The following is an 18933-nucleotide window of genomic DNA, read 5'->3' on the forward strand; positions in this document are numbered from 1 at the left end:
TTATACAGCGTAAGATGTTTGCGCTTAAGGAGTTTTTGTTGGGTATGTATTCCCTGGCTTGCTTATTTGTGGAGTTTTTAGAATATTGAGTATATAGCTATACTTTGTTTCTCTTACTGTTATTTGACCTTATAAAAAGAAATCAAGGCAAACATTTTATCAAAAGCATTTCAAATTCTGATCATATGCTTTGCTTTTTCCCTAAGTCATACATATTTTCCTCAATATTTGAACAAAATTAAGACTGTAGTCTTGTGATAAATTGACTGGCTTTGCCGTCTGTCATCTAATTCTCCTTTCAGATTCTTTTCTAATCCAACCAAATATTTACATAGCATGCTTAGTCATAGCAACCAGGGGATTCACCAATGAAGCCCCAAATACTAACAGTGGGGTGGCAGGAAAACTGGATCCAGAGTTTTAACTGTTGGAAAAACAAGACTTAAAAAGAAAGCGTGCTACATTTATGATATAATGCTATGGGTAGTGATGTTTAAGAGTTTGACAATGAGTCCTGGCTGGTGTAGCTCAGTGGATTGAGCGTGGGCCTGTGAACTGAAGGGTTGTGGTTTGATTCCCAGTCAGGGCACATGTCTAGGTTGCAGGCCAGGTACCAGCAGGAGATGCACGAGAGGCAACCATACATTGATATTTCTCTCCCTCTTTACTTCTTTTCCCCTCTAAAGATAAATAAAGAAAATCTTTTTAAAATAGAGAGAGTTTGGCAATGAGTTAAATAGGCCAGGACCATGAAGTTGTAAAAAATACAGGACAAAACATAAAGACCAGAGAGATGGAAAAGGGAGAATAGGCTCAAACTTCAGAAAATACATGGTCTTTTTTCTTTCTTCTCTTCTTTGAAATAAAGGTAATGAATGAGCAGGTAAAATGTCATTAGCAAACATAGAAGAAGAGGACCTTGAAATGTGAATCTGAATTTTTTAAAAACTTAATATTCTTTTGTAATGAAAATGAAATGTTTATTGTCACTGCTAGACATTCCAACATTATTAAATGCCTATATCTTACACATTTGTCAATTTGCACATTTTAGCTTTAAAAAACTTAAACTCCTTTCTAGAGTTTTCTACCATAGTTCCTTAGTTTCCAAACTATCCCTCTCTCTGTGGAACTGTCTTCCAAACCTTTTGAAGTTACTAATAATATCCACCATTCACTATCTCATATTATCTACATTTCTCTTCACATATCTCACTTAAATCTCATGATAACAATAAAAGGTGGATATTATTTCTGCTTTGTGCCTTCAGACACTAAAATTCAAATTTTGTCCTAGCTTGCGATGGCAGAAGGCAATGTGAATTTTGCTAAGTGACTTAATTTGTCTTCAAATTTTAAAAGCTGAATAACCTAATATGGTCATTGTATTAATTGAGATTATCCATATAAGTTCTTAGAACAGTGCCTGACAATGATAAGCACTTGTGTGGAAGAAGAAATGTTCCCCTACCCTCATGGCTCTCCTGGCTGTTATAACAGCCAAATAGACATGACACAGATTAGCAAAAGAAAATAACTAAATTTGATACATACACAGAAAAGAACTAAATATGATACATACCCTGCCTTCCCCGAACACAAGAGGTTCAGAGATGCAAAGGCAGGCCCAGGTATGTAGGACACCTGCACTAGGGATGAGATAATGTACCTTGAGCACTTCAAAGGGTCATTGGAGGCAATAAGAACCACAGAGGTTTAGGAAATAGACATTTACTCTGGCTGAAAGCCAAGTCAAAAGAGGCTATCTTTGACAATCACAAGGGAAAAGGCCGTAATTCATAGTCTAGTAGGTAAAGTTAGGGACAGAAGTTTCTCTCGAGTCTGTGGCTAAAGTTGCCTTTAGTTCAAAGCAATTTATATACCACAGACGCATCCCTTGGGGTGACTCAGTCTGAACCTCCACTGACTTAAATAAGTGTAATTTTTCACTATTATTACCATTTTGCTTTGTCTTTTGGGCTCTATTTTAGGTAATTTATCTTGGTTTGTTATAAATGATTTAAGTTCTAAAATAAACAAAGAAAACCTTCTAGGAAGTTATATTATTATCTAGATTAATGTAACCTTTTATCTTTTTCACTTTTTAGAGGCAGCAATGGGGTGTGGGGTCAGTTAAATTGACAGAAAAACTGCAATATGAATTCTCAAATCCAAGCCTGTGTTTATTCTTCTGGACGGTTTTCTTTTTCTTTCAGTAGTAATTCAACCTTCAAGACATTAAAGAAAACCAGCCTCAGTGTTCATTTCTAGCCCTTCCTGTTTCGAATTTCCCGAAGAAACATGCTGTAGACAAGGGAGAGAGAAAGGCAGAAGCGGCCCAACCAACGACTGTGGGATTAGCCTTACTCCTAACATTGTTCATTGTAAAATAACCAATTCCTACTTTGAAGGATTCAATCACTTGAGAAACTAGAAATGAAAGGGATTATTTACAAATGACTTTCTTTCTATTCTTATCTATTTTAAAGTTCTTGTACTATTTTCTAAACTCTTCCTCCCACAGTGAAAATTTTATTTTATTTTTTCCTTAGAGTGATTTGGTTGGTGAGCCTAATCTCCACTGCCATCCCCACTCTATCGCTCCCTCCAAAAGACCTCAATTGAAAAATAATCCAACATTTGCCCTCCAAGCTCACAAAGGGAATCTTCCGATCGTCCTGCACTCTGCCAGGCTTCTCTCCTGCAGGCTTTTATAGGTTGCATAACTCCCTGGGGTATCCACTTGGAGCTACTGCCTGCCCGGCTCCTAGGTTAAGCGCCAGAGTACTCCGCTTAAAGCCTGTGCGGACGAATCTTGGTAACTTGTCTCTACTAGACTTTTGCCTTTCTTGTTGGTCAAAACTAAAACGTGAAGTGGAGTCACCCGAGCATGCTCATTCCTCCTTGAGTCACAGGGTGGCGGTCCCCTCCACCCCATCCCAGACCGTTGGGTTCCGGCAAAGCCTGGGTTCTCCACGACTACATCCTCCCCTTCCCCACCCAGGGCGCGCTCCTTGGCACCCACTGGAGTACTCAGCAGCCGCGCCTCCCCTCCTTGCCTCCTCCTCCTCCTCTCCCTCCACCTCCGGCTGTGGCCAGAGAGGACACGTCAGTGGACATAAATAAATAAATAATTCCATTCACCCAGTGGCAGCGAGGCAAATCGGCTACGACTAAGAGGGAACGGAGGGCTGCAGGGCCCACCCAGTGCCGGAGACCAGGTAATGGACTCACCAGGAGGGTGGGAGGAGGAAGAGAAGGGGAGGCGCCCTTGGAGAAGGAGGCGAGTGTGCGTCTGCACCCTGCCGCCCCAGGAACCGTGCGCACGCATGGGTAAAAATTACTAGCACGCCTGCGACAAACACTCCGAACGCAGTTTGCCAGTGAGCCCTTATATAGACACTCACACACAAAAAAATCGAAAAGCTGCCTCCAGAGGAGAGCTAGCGTCTTTCTGCGCGCCGGCGGTGGCGCAAGAGTTGTTGGGGGCGCACCGGCGCTAGTTTGGGGCGCGCGCGTCGGGAGTGGGGGAGCTCCGGGGGGCTTCAGGGGGCCCCTCCGGGCGGGGAGCGCTGTGCATGCCAGCGTGCTTTCGGTCAGGAGGGGCTCACGTTCTAGGCTTTTTGCACGGAGACTCTCCTGGCGAGGTGTTTCTTACTCTCCTTGACCAAAGAGTCTGTCGGGGATAGTTCCCGACCGGCAGGTACTCAGTGCACTTCTCACTAGCATCCCGCCCAGGGCCGGCAGCGACTTTGGCCTGGTTGCCGCAGGAGGTGGGGTCGAGGGTGTGGCTGGTGGTCAGAGGGTACGTAGGAAGTGTCTTGTCTTTTAACAGACTTTCGGGGCTCGGCTAGGATGCGGCTGGGGGGGAGGAGGGGCGTGGCAACGAAGTACAGGGAAGGTCGTCTTCTTGTTTGGTCCGCAGGTAGCAGGGTGGGTTAGGAGGCGGATGGAAAGGCGTGTGCTGGCAAGGTATGCGCCCTGGGAGGAGAGTGTGACTTTCAGAGGGCCCGCGTCCGCGTCCGGAGCTCACACTGCCTTCCCAGTCTGTTGCGCCACTCTGGAGGCGGTGGGCCAGGCAGGTAGGGTGGGAGGCGGCGGTCCGGGTGCCAACTGCAGTCCCTCAGCAGGTGCTCTTCCGCAGCTGCTCTCCACCCGCTTTTCTCCGTTACTTCCATGAAAACGATCGCAGACTGGTTGTGACCAGGGGACAATTTCCTGGTAGGGCTAGCAAGAACATTTTGTGGTCTAGGCCAAGGACATCACACCCACGCACCGCACGAGGGGAAATGAAGAGTGGCTTCTCTATAAGTGTCTGCTTCCATTTTTTTCAGAAGTAGTACTGAGTAGGCCGAGTCGAGTGAGAGTGGTTCGGTCTAGTAGAAAAGCTAATAATATTTCATCTCCTCTTCTCTTCCTGGATCTAATAAGAAATGAATCAGAGGCATAAAATAGCAGACACTGATTAGAGTGATATGAAGCAAAGACTGATCAGATGAAAGCAGTGGGCGCTGGATGTCCCCTTCTGCCACTTGGTGCTTTACGGCTGTACCCAAACAGAGCTCAGGAGGGCTGCCATGTGCCCTGTCATTGGAACCACAAGTACTTGGGTGTGCATCTGGAGGAGTGTGGCGGGAAAGTCTGAGCTGGGTGGTGGCTTGCCGGGAGTAGATGAGTCTTGAGCAAGGTGCCTCTCTTATTTACCGTTGGTGAAGCAATCCTAGCTGCATTTGCTGCTTCTGACATCTCATTTAAATCAATCTAAGTGAGCAGGCAATTGAATGATCTCAGCGAAAGGGAAACATCATTTAAGCAGTTCAGTGTCTTATATGATAACTCATAAAGTAAAGACGGATTTTTGCAAAATTCACATCAAAAGTTTGGAATTTTAGGTATTGCTTTTTTTTTCCTTCAGGGAGTGGTTTAATAGTGGTACATAACCTGAAATTTAAACACCTTATTTCCCAAGGTCCAGTTAGTGCATCTTCCTGTAAATGCCAATGTTATTTCTAGACATGTATCTACTTTTATACTACCTGGCTTATATTTTTGGCCTTGAGCCCTCCTGAACAAAAGGACAGCAAAATGACCTAAAGAAATATTCTTTATCCAGACTCCTATTTTGGGATCATGGATCTGAAATAAAAGGAACTCTTTAAAAAAATTTTATTGTATCTTCTCCATTACCAATTATCCCTCTAATACCTGCTCTGCACAATCGCTGCACTGCTCCATGTCCACGAGTCCTTTTCCTTTTTGCTAGATCCCTCCACACCCTCCTCTCCCTAGTAGTTGTCATCTTCTATGAATCTGTCTCTGTTTGGCTTGTTAGTTCAGTTTGTTCATTAGATTCCACATATGAGTGAAATCATACGATATTTGTTTTTCTCTGACTGGCTTGTTTCACTTAGCATAATGTTCTCTAGGTCCATTCATGCTGTCGCAAAGGGTATAATTTTTTTTTTTTTTACAGCTGAGTAGTATTCCACTGTGCAAATGTCCCATAGTTGTTTTATCCACTCATCTACTGATGGACACTTGGGCTGCTTCCATATCTTGGCAGTTGTAAATAACGCTGCAATGAACATAGGGGTGCGTATGTTCTTTTAAATTAGTGTTTTGTGTTTCTTTGGATATATTCCCAGAGGTGGGATCGCTGGGTCAAAAGGAACATTTGTTTTTTTTTTGCGGGGGGGTATCTCCCTACTGCTTTCCACAGTGGCTGCACCAGTCTGCATTCCTACCAACAGTGCAAAAGCATTCCTGCATTTGCTTTTAGTTCTATATTCATTCGCTGAACATTTTTTTGAGACATTCACATGGAAAAAGGTAACTGACTTTATAGTTAGACCTAGATTTCAGTCTCAGTTCTGCATTTTGTAAGGTTGTAATTACTTAACAAGCTCATCCTAAGGTTTTCTTATCCATAAAATTGGATTGGTGGTACCTACCATGAAGTGAGAAATAAAGGATATGAAAAACACCTAAAGTAGAAACTAGCTATTTTAAAAACCCTAAAACCATTCCACACACTAAACTGTGTTTACCAAGATGAATGAGGTTGCAATTCTGCTGTTAAAAAATGCATGTCTAGTCAACCAAATTTTTCTTACTCCTACCCTATTTGCCTTCAGGCAGTTTTCTTCTCAGTGGAACACACACTTATACTAAATAACTTGAAAGGAATTTAACAGTCTAAGAAATGTTTGTAGGATCTGCTAATAGGCAGGGTGTCTTGACTTAGACACCGGTATATTCAGCCGCATTCTTTCACCCATTGAGAATGGCCTTGTAAAACAGAGATGGAGGATTTTCTTCTAGCCATGAGGTAAGGACACTCCTTCCCTGAAGATTATCTCTGACAGTAGATTGATTTCTTCTTTTTGAGAGAAGAGACTGAGCTGTCATATCTCCCAGACTTTGGACAGCCTAATCCATGTTCTCTAAAAAGCTGAAGAAGAATAGAGTGATTATTACATCTCTATAATGCTCACCATCTTCCAGGCAGGGTGCTACTACTTTCTGTATACTTTAACTCCTTTTATCTTCTTAATCACCCGTTTGAGGTTGGTCTGTCAAAGAAGAGGAATTTAGACGCAGAGAGTTAAGTAACTTGCGAAAATAGCGCAGCTCGTTAGGTGGCTGAGCTGGGACAAGCACTCTGGCAGTCTTGCTTTAACCACTAAGTGACACAGTCTCTGCTTTGGATGAGGCTGAATGAGGACAAGGACTTTGTCCAGTTCTCTGGCCCAGTACTGGCCACATCGTAGTTCTGAACTGATTATAGAAAAGAACAAAGGAAGGAGGAAGGAGGGAAACAGAGGTGGAGAGGAGGAGGATGAAGGAAAATGAGAGTCAGTCTGCTTTCCTGTCTGTTTCTCTAAATCTGCCAGGAAGTCCCACAGGGGTCTTCCCTGGGGACAGAATAGTTGGGATTCCTTTGCCTTGTCCTGCAGCTAGTCACCTAGTCACTTCATGTGAGTTAGAAAAGTATTCTTTCTTTGGGATGAGAAATTAGCAAAAGTTGAACATACCCAGTAAATATCAAAAACAAATGTAGTCAATGTGGAACAAACAAACAAACAAACAAGGATGACTTATACCTTCAGGGGTTCTGGGTTCAAGCGTCAGTTGAGTGACTGGTTGACTTAGTTGTTTGCAACATGGAGTAATATGTGTATGGTTTTTCCCTACAACGAAGAAGATAACAAATGTAAGGTGTCTTCTACTCTGACAAATAAAGTGGCATGAAATAATACGGTTGCTGGTGGAAGTGGGGTCCTCGTGGTGTCACGAGGAAAAGCATTTTCAGGAACCCACAAAAGGAGATAAGGTCTGGCAGTAAGATGTACATGGGTGCTCCATGCAAAATCGATAGTGTGAACGTCCTGGGTTTCCAGTATCCCATCTCTGCCCATCCTGCCATGGAAAATCAGGGCCAGAAATGGGGCCAATGCCCAGAGATCCTGTGCCATTAAAGCTTAGTACAGGGCTGCAGTATCCAGGGCCACATGGTTATGGAGAGAAAACACAGGAGAGCACAGGCTGAATGTGGGTTCCTAAGAGTGCAAAAGTGTGCGTGCACAAGACAGAGAGAGAGAGAGAGTTAGACAGTTTCTTTGTTCCCCTGGGGCTACAACAAGAAGCTTTTTAAAAATAACCAACTTTCCAAGCTTTTGAGGGCTTCTGATGGGTCCGCCCCTTGACCAATAATCCCTTTCCTGGGTTAGACTGACAGGCCTCTGTGGTCAAACACCTCCCCCTGCACCATTTTGACTTCTAGGGGCTTGTCCTTACCTCCCCCTTCTTTGTCCTACCTGTTCCCCCAGTGACCCAGAGACTGGTGGTTCCCTGGGCAGGAGTGTGAAGCTATAGCTTCCGGGTTAAACAAACAGGCTGCGTCTGATTTGCTTTGTGCTTTCTTTTATTGATATCTAGCTAACTATGTTAAAAATAATAGTTATGCTCTTTTATGTCTTTTATCCCCCTTCTTCCCTTACAATCCATTCCCCATACAAAAAAAATTATCTCTCGGTTCCTTTATTTTGGTGTAATCTGTGTTCACCTGAACTTCATCGAAATTGATCTGGACTTACCTAGGCCGGTTACTATGCTTTAGCTGGAATTACAATTATGTGGGTAGGTGTTCTACCTCTTTCCCTCGGTGAAATGGTCCTTGAGAGCAGAGAGCAGTAGTTGGCTCTGCCAACTGCTAGCCAGAGCAAGTTGCTAAACCTCTGTAAATTTTGGTTTCTTCATCTGCAAAAATGTGTAAATTTGAGTTTGAGTTTCTTCATGTGCAAAAATAAGATCATAATCAGTTTCACGTATTGGTTTATAGGTCAAACAAGACAATGCTTTGGACGCAATTAGCACTGTGTGGAGCACATCCATAGAAATAACTCAATACGTGATAGCGAGTGTTAGGTTTTAAATATTAGACCTTATGTCTGTTACATTGTCACCAGGATCACTGGCTGATTCTTGTTCACAAATTTTGGGGAATCTTTGGAAATGCAGGTTTTTCACGAGACAATATAACCGTGTTTGATTGCACAATAAACCTTTAAATAGATTTCCCTGTCTGGGAAGTCATCCTAGTGTGTCACGGGCTTTCTCCACACTGGTTGGATCAAAGCTGCGAAGAAACGAGTTGAGAAACAACTGCACAAAGTCTTGGTAAATAAGAGAACTTTTTTTTTAACTTCTAGAGAAACTTTTAGAGAAAGCTGCATTCTCTCAGTTGGTCCTGTAAGTGGTGACCCCTGGTGCCCGGTCCACTTCCCACTCACAGTCATAACAGGAGAGAAGAGCTGACTGGGGATCCCCATCTGGAGGAAGGGACAACCTTCACTACACATCTTAGGCTGCTAGCAAAATTGTACCAAATAGAATTTGGTAGAATATTGCCAAAAAATGTCTACATGCTTCATTTTTCTAAACTGGTGATGCATTTTTGTAATATTAGGCATCAAGCCAGCAATTTTCTATTAAAAATACTTATTATGAGTGGTGAATGCAAGAGAATGCAATTGTTTAGATAAATACAGACCTGTATAAAATATTGGCATTTTTTAAGAAAGCACTTTATTTCAAACATTGGCTGTTTCCTCACCTAATAATGCAATGAGATGTATTCTTAATTATCTATACCCCTACTCAGATTCTGATTAGAGCTAATATGTGGAATAATTATAACTTATTTTTCTACAAGCTGCCCTACTAAGTAATTTACTTGAAGACTTATTTCATTTGAAACTAGATTAGGTAGGAATAAACAGTAAAGTAAAAGAAATGTATTAACTTAAAAAAACTTCTAAGGGATGAACTACATTCATAATATTTACCTTATTTTTAAATCAGTTTTTTTAAATTTCAGAATCTGAAGTTGTGTCAGTTTTTCTCAGATATACCGAAGTCCACTTAGTGATAAATGGCCTCATATGACAATGTCTCTGAACAGGTGATACAGCTGGCATTTTTGCCAGATGTCGTTTTACTGCGGGGAAATGCATGGTGCTTCCATCACAGGACCTGTGGTGCCTGTGTCCCCTGTACCCCTTACGCTGGCAGCTTCCCCTCAGTCACTGTAATGACCCAAAGTGCCCCTACATTTGCATTTAACCCTTGGAACAATAGTACTAGCTTTGGTTGAAAACGATTGTCCAACAGGATCAAATGGAGAATGTTTATGGAAATGAGCCTTGAGATCAGAGTATCTTCAAATAATAAATTGTTTTGCTTTTTCGTCAAAGGGCAATAAAAATAACCTCATGTGAAAATACTTTGATTTGAAGCAGCCAGGTCTTTTTTGTAAGGTGTATGTAAGTATTAACATTTAATAATCAGATTATCATGGGTCTCCTAGGCACTGAATCTTCATTTGCTTTCAACCGTCAACAGCCTGTGGCAGTACCAGCACCTGCTGCTCCTCCCAGGCCTGTTTTGGCCTCCACGCCCTCCGTGTTCTCCACTTACTTTTCTGACTGCTCATTTGCAGCTTGTTTGGCTCTCCTTTCACTTTGTTCTCCCTGAAGGACGGGTTCCTCCCTCTCTGTTTTGCATTTTGCTTTTGTGTATATTCTGTTGATTGGCAAAATTCATCCTTTCCTGGCCTCAGCTTTTACATCAATAGGAATTACTCCCAAGCCATGATCTTCAGCCCTGACCTTCACATAATCTCTAGGCTGACCTTTCCAAACGCCTTGCTGGACAGCTCCCCTTTCCTGTGGCTAACACCACCAACACGCTGTGGTCTCTTCTGAACTTCCTGCGCCTTCCTTCTTTCTGCTGCCTTCTGTACTTTTATGGGTCTTCACTTCAAGGCATTCTAGCCTAGGTGAATTTGAGACTGCCCTCACAGTCAGTTGCTAAACCTTGACACTGGCATATCCCAAGTTTCCTCTTTTCTGATGCTGCCATGGAGTCAGGCACTTTGGCATATTTTCTGAAGTCATGCTGTGGTCTCTTGGAGGGTCCTCTCACATCTAGTCTCTTGCAGTACACGTTAATTCTGTATGTGCCACCAGATACTCTAACCGAAGTACTTCTCCCTTACCTACATGTAAATAACACTGGTGACTCCTGTTACCTAGGTCTAAGGACCAACTTTTCAGCCCTTGCCATTCCAAGAAAGCTTTTTCAGGCTCATCTCCCACTGCCATTGTACTCAAGTCAAACCGAACTGTCCCCTGGGCCTCATCACATTCATCACACTGTACCTTTGGTCATACTATCCTTTCATCTTAAAATGGTCAAATGTCTTGCTATTTCCATAGCTAACTTTAATCTCGTCTTCAAGCTAAGCTTAAACACCACCTTCAGATTTCCTCAATAACATTGCATTTGTGATCAGTCTTATTTGTTTTAAATACTATAGTTGCATTTGTATAAGTCTTCAGTTTCTTTATATACTAGACATGTCTGGATGTCGGCAATATTAATGTATTCATATTTGTGGATTATGGAGTCTCAAGGAACTTAGAGGGCATCTGTTTCCACTTTTATGTGTTGTTTCTTCAGCATATTCAATAAACAATCATCTATTGTTTACTTTAAGCGTGAACATGGAGGCAGCCTGTTCTTTTTAAGCCACTTACAATTGTGACTCAACTCTCATTGCTTCTACCTAGGGTCCTCACTCAGCTTTATGGGACCACACAGAATCCCCTTTTGGGTTTATTGACAGCCTGCACATACGACAGCTCACACGTCTATATTCCTCCATTAACCTAACATATTCTGTTTTTCTACCTGTTCTTTACATGACCTGGGTGAGCTTTTTTTTTTAACGTGGCTATATTTTTAGAGGCATTCAAGTTTAGGAAAGTTGAGAAATGCACAGAATCGTTTAGGATGGAAATGATTGTTTATGAGTAAAAATGTTAGAAGTCTTGTTCATAACTCAACTAGCCATCAAGGTGTGTAGGGGGATCCACCTGTGAAAGAGCCCACTGTTGTCTCGTGGCTGAACATTTTCTCTCTGTGGCCCTCAGTGCAGTGAGTGAATAAAGGAATAAACCATTAGAAGGAAGGGAGGGAGGGAGGGAGGGAGGGAGGAAGGAAGGAAGGAGAATGAATGCCATGACCACTAAAATGACAACTATGCCATGTGTACATGTACATAGAAAATAAATGAATTTAGAAATAGTGGACCAAAGAAGAAGCTATTAGGTTAAGCTACAGAGATAACCTTTGAATAAAAATAGCTTGCCCTTATTGAACACTTTAATATGCCAAGCATCCTTTTTTGTGTTTATTTTATATGTTTTCATTAGTTTAGTCTTTAAACCTTATGACCCTCATTTTACAGATGAGGTGATTAGGGCACAGAGGTTTAAGTCTCTTGCCCAATGTTATGCATCAGTGGAGGGATCGGATTTGAACCTATTAACCATAGTACATATTTTCAGTGTTAGTATTTTAAAATATTCAATGGTGCAGTGGATTTTAAGAGATTCCAGAGGAAGGAAGTTTGAGAAATGTTGAAAAAAAAGACTAGTCAGCTGTAATGAGTTACTGTCTGATAAGCTCAGAGTCAGCAGAACGATAAGACTTCCTTATTATTTAGAAGATGCATGTGGAACCAAACTGGGAAGCTTAGAGAAAACAATGACCTCTTGCGACTGCTCGTGAACTTAGAGAAGCTGAAGAGCCAGTAGGGACTGAATGATAATTCCAGAATATGATCCCTTCAGCGCTGGTCGCAAGGCAGTCGGGGTCGAGTGTGCACAGTGCAGTGGGACTCCTGCAGAAGCTCCAGGCTCGGGTGTGGGTGCCTGAACACAGCAGGGCCGGTGAGTTCTCATGGATCTGTACATGTCCTATCTGCGGTAAAGTGGGATTTTAAATAAAGCCTCAGACATATTTGAAGCCAGAGAATACAGTTCTTTAACAACTATTTATTCACCTCCTATGCTCCAGACACCATTTTATTTTCTTTTAATTTATTTTTCAATTACAGTTTACATTCAATATTATTTTATATTAGTTTTAGGTTTATAGCATAGTAGTTAGACATATACTTTACAAAGTGTTGCCCCAGTATTTCCAGTACCCACCCAGCATCATACCTAGTTATTACAATACTACCAACTGTAGCTCCTATGCTATACTCTTATGCTATAGTGACATTCTGTAACTGTAAGTTGCTACTTCACCATTGTACTTTTTTTCACCCAGCCCTAGAATTCTCCTCACTTCAGTCTGTTTTCTGTATCTGTGAGTCTATTTCAATTTTATTTGTTCATATATTTTGCTGTTTAGATTCCACATATTAGTGAAATCATGAGGTATTTGCCTTTGTGTGACTTATCGCACTTAGCATAATACCATCTAGGTTCATCCATGCTGTCACAAATGGTAAGATTTCATTCTTTTTTATGGCTAAGTAATGTTCCATTGTGTACAGGTACCACAACTTTTTATCATTTATTGAGGACACTTGGGCTTCTTCCACATCTTGGCTATTGAAAATAATGCTGCGGTGAACATAGCGGTGCATGTGTTTTTTCAAATTAGTGCCCAGGCACCAGTTCAGATGTTAGGGAGATGGCTAGGAATAACAAGAGCAAGTTCCTCCTAGTCTTCAGTAGCTCAAATAATTGAACATATTCTCCAAGCAAGGTTAAGCAATCTTGTTCTTGAGTCAACGTTCTGTAGATGTCCAGTGTCATCTTCTCCCTGTAGCTGGTCCCATTTGTCCCTTCTTTTCCCTTTTTCTCCATCTCAGTGTCACAGGTTGGATCAGAGACATCGTAGATAGATAGAACTCATAGGAATTTTTACTTATTAATGTATTAATTGTTTAACCAAAATCAAAATATGTAAATTATGCAGGTTCTAATGTCTTCATCTTTTAAAGTGTAAGCAATAAAACCTATATCATGGGGCTGTTGTTGGAGGGCAAATAGCGTCAGTACTGATAAATGCTAATCATAGTTATTTTGCTTATTTTCACTCCATGTGTTTTTGACAGAGCATTTCTATTCTTGAGGAATTCTCTTCTGTGCAGAAGTGTGTGTTATAACATTGCTATTCACAGCCTGAACAGATCAAGAGATTTATAAAGCAACAACAGCAGGGACTCACTGACTTGACAATACTGTGTCTCTACTCAACATGGACAAAGCTCTAGTTTGGGGCACATTCAGGCACTGATATCAATGCTGCAAAAAACTTAAGTGCTGATTTTTTGAAAAAGATTTTATCATTTATTTTTAGGGAGGGGGGAGGAAGGAGAAAGAGAGGGAGAGAAATATCAATGTGTGTGAGAAACATTGACTGGTTGCCTCTTGCGTGGCCCCGACTGGGGACCTGGCTCACAACCTAGGCATGTGCCCTGACCAATGGCCCTGATCACAGGAATCAAACCAGTGATCTCTTGGTTTGTGGGCCGATGCTCAATCTACTGAACCACACCAGCCAGGGCTGTGCTGAATTTTTTATTTAGCCACAAAGTAATGTCAATTGGGACTACATTCCAAGGGAATTTTAAGATGAATATTCCTACTTTCCACTTACAGTAGTGCACAGAAGCACATTAAAAAACTAACACAAAGAAAAAGACAACAATTTTTCTATTATCATCATTTAGAGATGTTTGTTCATATTAAGACCAAAATGTATACCAACATAATTATTGATGCCATTTACATGCTTCTTATATGCTTAATCTTTTATATATTGTATTTATAATCCTTGTTATTGCCATGTGAGATATATTATACTCACTACAGAGAGAATAAGGACTCAGGAAGATGAGCCTGTCCCCTAGAAAACTCCGAGGCACTGTTCCCATAGGTGTTTGGATATAGGTAAAGATGCTAAAGGCAACTAGATCTTACTCTCATACCTTAAATTAATTTAAATCAGTAAATAATTATTGTTATTTGAAATACTCTGCATAGAGGCATGAAAAAATTTGTATAAGTCATCTTGCCTGACCTCCTGAAGAGACTGTAACTAACTGCAAAGATGCACTCTTTGCATGTACTAGTTAACGGTTAATCTGGAATAGGATTTTGTCAAAATAAATAAAGACTAATGATCTTCTACAACAGAGGTGGACAAAATATAGTCTCTGGGCCACATTAAGCCAGTAGTTTGTTTTTACAAATAAAGTTTTCCTGGGATACAGTTACCAATATATTCCGTGGCTGCTTTCTAGGTGCCTGGCAAAGTTGGTTAGCAGTGACTAAGCCTGCAAAGCCTAAAATACTCCCCCTCCAGTATTTTGGGGAATGATATTTGTTCATTTCTGCTCTAAGATTTTAGAAGAATTAGAGAAGACATTAACGAAAGAAGTGGAAATCTTTTGGAGCTGAGGGATAGGTAATATTTGAAGTGAGATGAAGAGATGGCCATTGTAAGTCCCCAAAACTCAGAAGCAAGAGTGAAACAGGGACAAATATGAAAGTTTGCTGAAGTGTAAGAATCATATCACCATGCATGGTTCATATAATATTATAATCATTTGCCTATGAGTGTATTTTTGCAAGTGTTTATCTAGAACGGTGATTCCTCAACTCGAGACATTTGAATCAATTGGTGAATTGCTTAAAAATAAGATTTTTTTGTGTTACTCTGTAATGTGCAATACTAAAGTATAGTCCACGTAGAAAATAACTGATCTAAAATATTTACTAATTTGATAAAAATGGTTAGGTATTTTCTGTTGAGGACAGAGAATATATATTTTTGTCTCCCATGCTGTTACTACCTTCATAAAATGCATGCATGCTGGACATACTCTAATAATTTACAATAAACTAAATACTAGATATTGAACACAACTAAGTGGCAACACTGTGCCAAGAGGTTTTATGCTTCTTCTCATTGAAAACTTAAGATAGTCCAGTGAGATAGATGTTACTGTTTATAGAAGAGAATACCAAGATAAGATGGAAAAATAATTGACTTCAGAGTACAATACTAGTACATAGATTCTTTTTATTCAGCATGACCAAGACATTGACTCTCTTAAAAAGAGAAATTTTTAAAGCTAAAATATAGACAGGAAGGGACTTCCAGAAATTTAATAAAAATGAATTTGCACTCTCCCTTCTGGGAGCATGCCCCCTGACTTTCTTCCCCCACAGGGGTGCATCTCCTAAACTCTAAGGGACCCCCTGGGACTTGCATTTGGGGAGCAATGGGCAGGGGCAGCTTATCTTGTGCTAACCCCGTGAACCTGCTTCCAAGTCCTCTTTTCTCTGACTCTTCAGTGAGCTTGTTACCGAGCACAGGTCCAAGGAAGGGCAATATTTGGCTCACCTAGGGATGTCAAATACTGCTACAGAACAGGGGCCCCTCCCAAGGAGGGTGTACTAATACCTACTGGGCTTGTCTGTCCTCTGCCAGCTGTCGGCTGACCCAATGTCCCCATAAAAATATCAAAGTACTTCAGGATAACCACAGACGCCCACAGTGCTTCCTTCTCCCCCTGCCCTAATTCAGGGTACCGTTTCTCAGGAAAAGAAGCATACGTCCGTGTTTCAGTTCACTGGCACCATCAACTATGTCGCCGTCCAGGCAGAATCTCCAGTTAATCCAAAGTCATGTGGCACCTTCTCACGGTCCACTGGCAAAGAGTTCTTTCACCCATCTTCCAGTCAAAGTCTCTCCTGCTTCCCAGGCCACGTGGCCAAAGGGGGCACCCCAATGCCGCGTGGGCCTCTTCTACCAAAGCTGCAGGGGTTTGCACTCCACCAAAAGCCTGTGGCTTTCTTCTTCACCTGGCTGCAGGGATCTCCATTCTGGCAAAGCTGCGTGGTTTTCTCTTTCACCTGGGCAGTTATTGCCTCATGTCCTGGAGCCCATCTTTTCCAAGCTCTCACACAGGCCTTCTCTCTCAGGGGTGCAGCCCCTAGTTCTATCCTGGGTTCCCGCCACTCCCTTCTCCCGGGCTCAAAACCTGGCCACTGCTATTTAACATATCTATGAAACCAGTTAAAGATTATGGATATGTTAAATAATCATTCCAGAGGTCAGCTGCAAAATTATTGCTATGCAAAACAGCTCTCAATGGCCCTGGTTCTATTTGTCTCTTCCCCCTGGGGGAGGGCGGTGAGGACATCTTATATGTCTCTCCAATATTCCTATACACTTTGAATTCTGGACACCATTCTAAATCTTTCTTGGCCCCCCGCCCTGGCTGCACCCTGTATCAAATCCATTGAGCCATACAACTCTTCTTTGTTTTCCTTACTTGTAAACATTCAGTTGTTTTTACTGTCCATTTCCCCCTCCTTTTTCTAATATTTATATAGGTCCTAGTTTCTTACTGCAAAGTTTCTTCGATGAGGCAGTAAAGTTCTTGAATGCATTTTCCTAAAAGGATGGCCTCTTTCAGAAGGAAAACAAAGAATCAATGCAAGTTAATACCAGTTTCTTTTTCTGAACTTAAAATAAAGCAGCAGGTACTGCAGAAATATTTGCATATCACTAATTGATATGACAGAATAATAAGTAGATGGGAAAAGGTGGATGGTTCAGGGGAAGCCTCAGGGAGTGTGAGGAAATGTAAGTCCCTCCCCAGGGGCCACATTAACATCTCCCTGGAGGGCACTGTGGCCACTGGTGCCACAAGGAGAATGTTAATTACACACAGTAATGGTCATGGCCTGCTACCGGAGGATTTACAGGTCTAAAGCTCATCTAAATATTATTTCCTTTTTTTACCATTAATTTCTAAGCAATATATGCATTCATTTAAGAAAAAATATTGCAGTGTGGAGATATGCAAATTTTATTTCTTTAACTTTATTTTTACCAATAACAGATTTGTTACTCTATCTCAATAAGAATGGGGCACATTATCTACATTTTCTTTCAAATGTTTCCAAAAAAGGGAAAAGACACTTCTATAAACCTAGCATCAATGTAAAAAAATTATATGCTTAGAAACATAATAGTACTGTTTATTTGGGATATTCTAGGATTTATGATCAAAATTATTATGCATATTTGGTCTTTAATTTTCATTTAAGAGTGAATATCCCATACAACTGTTTCAGTCTGTAAGCCATTTTAAATTATTTCATATTCTATTGGGACTCTTATTTACTAACTTTTGTTTTGAAGCAGTAATGCTTAATATCTCCTCAGCTATACATTCAGATATGAATTGAGGTCTATAAAATCTAAATTTGACAATATAATTTTTGGGTATTATCTTGGTGTCTTAAGGATTTTCAAAAGGATTTAGATACTCAGGTGTTTGGAGTTGGAAAAGGGGAACGAGAAGACAAGTGACACACTTGGTGGTAATTGTGTGCCAGAGGTATGGCTGTAGAGACTTTGCACGTGTCATCTCCTGAAAGTCATTATCGGACAACCCCAACGGCGCTCTGACTAATCTAGGATGGCAGTGAAGCACCTGATGTCTTAGATGGGTTAAATAACAAAGCTTTATTTCCCAAATCTACATTTCCCACTCCACTTTGTGTAGCCATTCCAGATAGAGTTGAATTCTCCCTCTTTGAACTCACATTGTATAGAAATGGGAAATTATGGGAAGGATAAGAGAGAAATTCTTAACATTCTATTATTTTTTAATGTGTTAATGAAATGAGTCATGTTTGTGAGTATCACAATCACTCTTGGAAAGTTTTCTTTAAAAAACAAGAGGCAAAATTAAAAGAATTTTTTTAAATATTGGCAAAAATTTATTTAGCTCCTTTAGCACATCGTTTTAGTCTTTTCATGCTGCTATAACAAAATATTACAGACTGGGTAGCTATGGCAACAGAAATTTGTTTCGCATCCTCCTGGAGTCTGGAAGTCTGAGACCAGGGTGCCAGCCTGGTTGGATGAAGACTTTCTTTTGGGTTGCAGACTTTTCATTGTATTTCTGCTTGGCAGGAGGGATTAAGGAGCTCTGCAGGGTTCTCTTTTATGAGGGAGCTGCTAATCTCTTTCATGAAGGCTTCACCCTCATGACCTAAGCACCTCCCAAAGACCCCACCTCCCAATACTATCATTTTGGGATGAATTTGGGGGCCACAAACATCCTGACCTTAGTACACATACATAATCCCTTTTTCAAGAATGTTAACTTTATGAACTGTATATGTTGGGACTGATATAAGGCTAGGAAATCAAATAGACATAGTTAAATTAACACTAGTGAATTAGGGCTATGTCTAAATATTTGGGATTTAAATATCGTTGTATTCTATTTTTGAATTCTTGATAATACTATATTAAGTTAAATACATTCAACTCCATTTATACCTTAATAAGAAAGGTATCTACAAAATAAAATCTTATTAATAATTGCTTCATTAAAAGAACAGAACTTCATTATGATTTGAAATTCAATGTAAAAGTCCATCTTAAATTCCATTTCAAAGGGATTTGGGAAGGCCCTCATTATAAGCAATTTAGCTCTTAACCATAACCTAATGATAGGCACTTTGAAGTTGGTGCTAT

At 40.8% G+C, this 18933-nt stretch overlaps 1 protein-coding gene across 6 annotated transcripts in view; it reads left to right on the forward strand.

The window, feature by feature from the left end:
- The first annotated feature begins 3004 nt into the window (after positions 1–3004).
- Positions 3005–18933, forward strand: part of SLC16A7 (solute carrier family 16 member 7) — a 155120-nt gene continuing 139191 nt past the window's right edge. For 2 of the 6 annotated variants that reach the window (XM_053661916.1, XM_037168006.2), the window contains exon 1: positions 3005–3221. The gene's annotated coding sequence lies outside the window, so the exon portion shown is untranslated. Of the gene's footprint in view, positions 3222–3737; positions 3806–3935; positions 4083–6233; positions 6329–12155; positions 12297–18933 lie in introns of those variants that run through there. The other 4 variants (XM_053661919.1, XM_053661918.1, XM_053661920.1 and 1 more) reach the window with 4 other exon arrangements.

This window comes from Artibeus jamaicensis, unplaced genomic scaffold, assembly GCF_021234435.1.
Source record: "Artibeus jamaicensis isolate MK-2021 breed Jamaican fruit bat unplaced genomic scaffold, CSHL_Jam_final contig_233, whole genome shotgun sequence".
Lineage (NCBI taxonomy): Eukaryota > Metazoa > Chordata > Mammalia > Chiroptera > Phyllostomidae > Artibeus > Artibeus jamaicensis.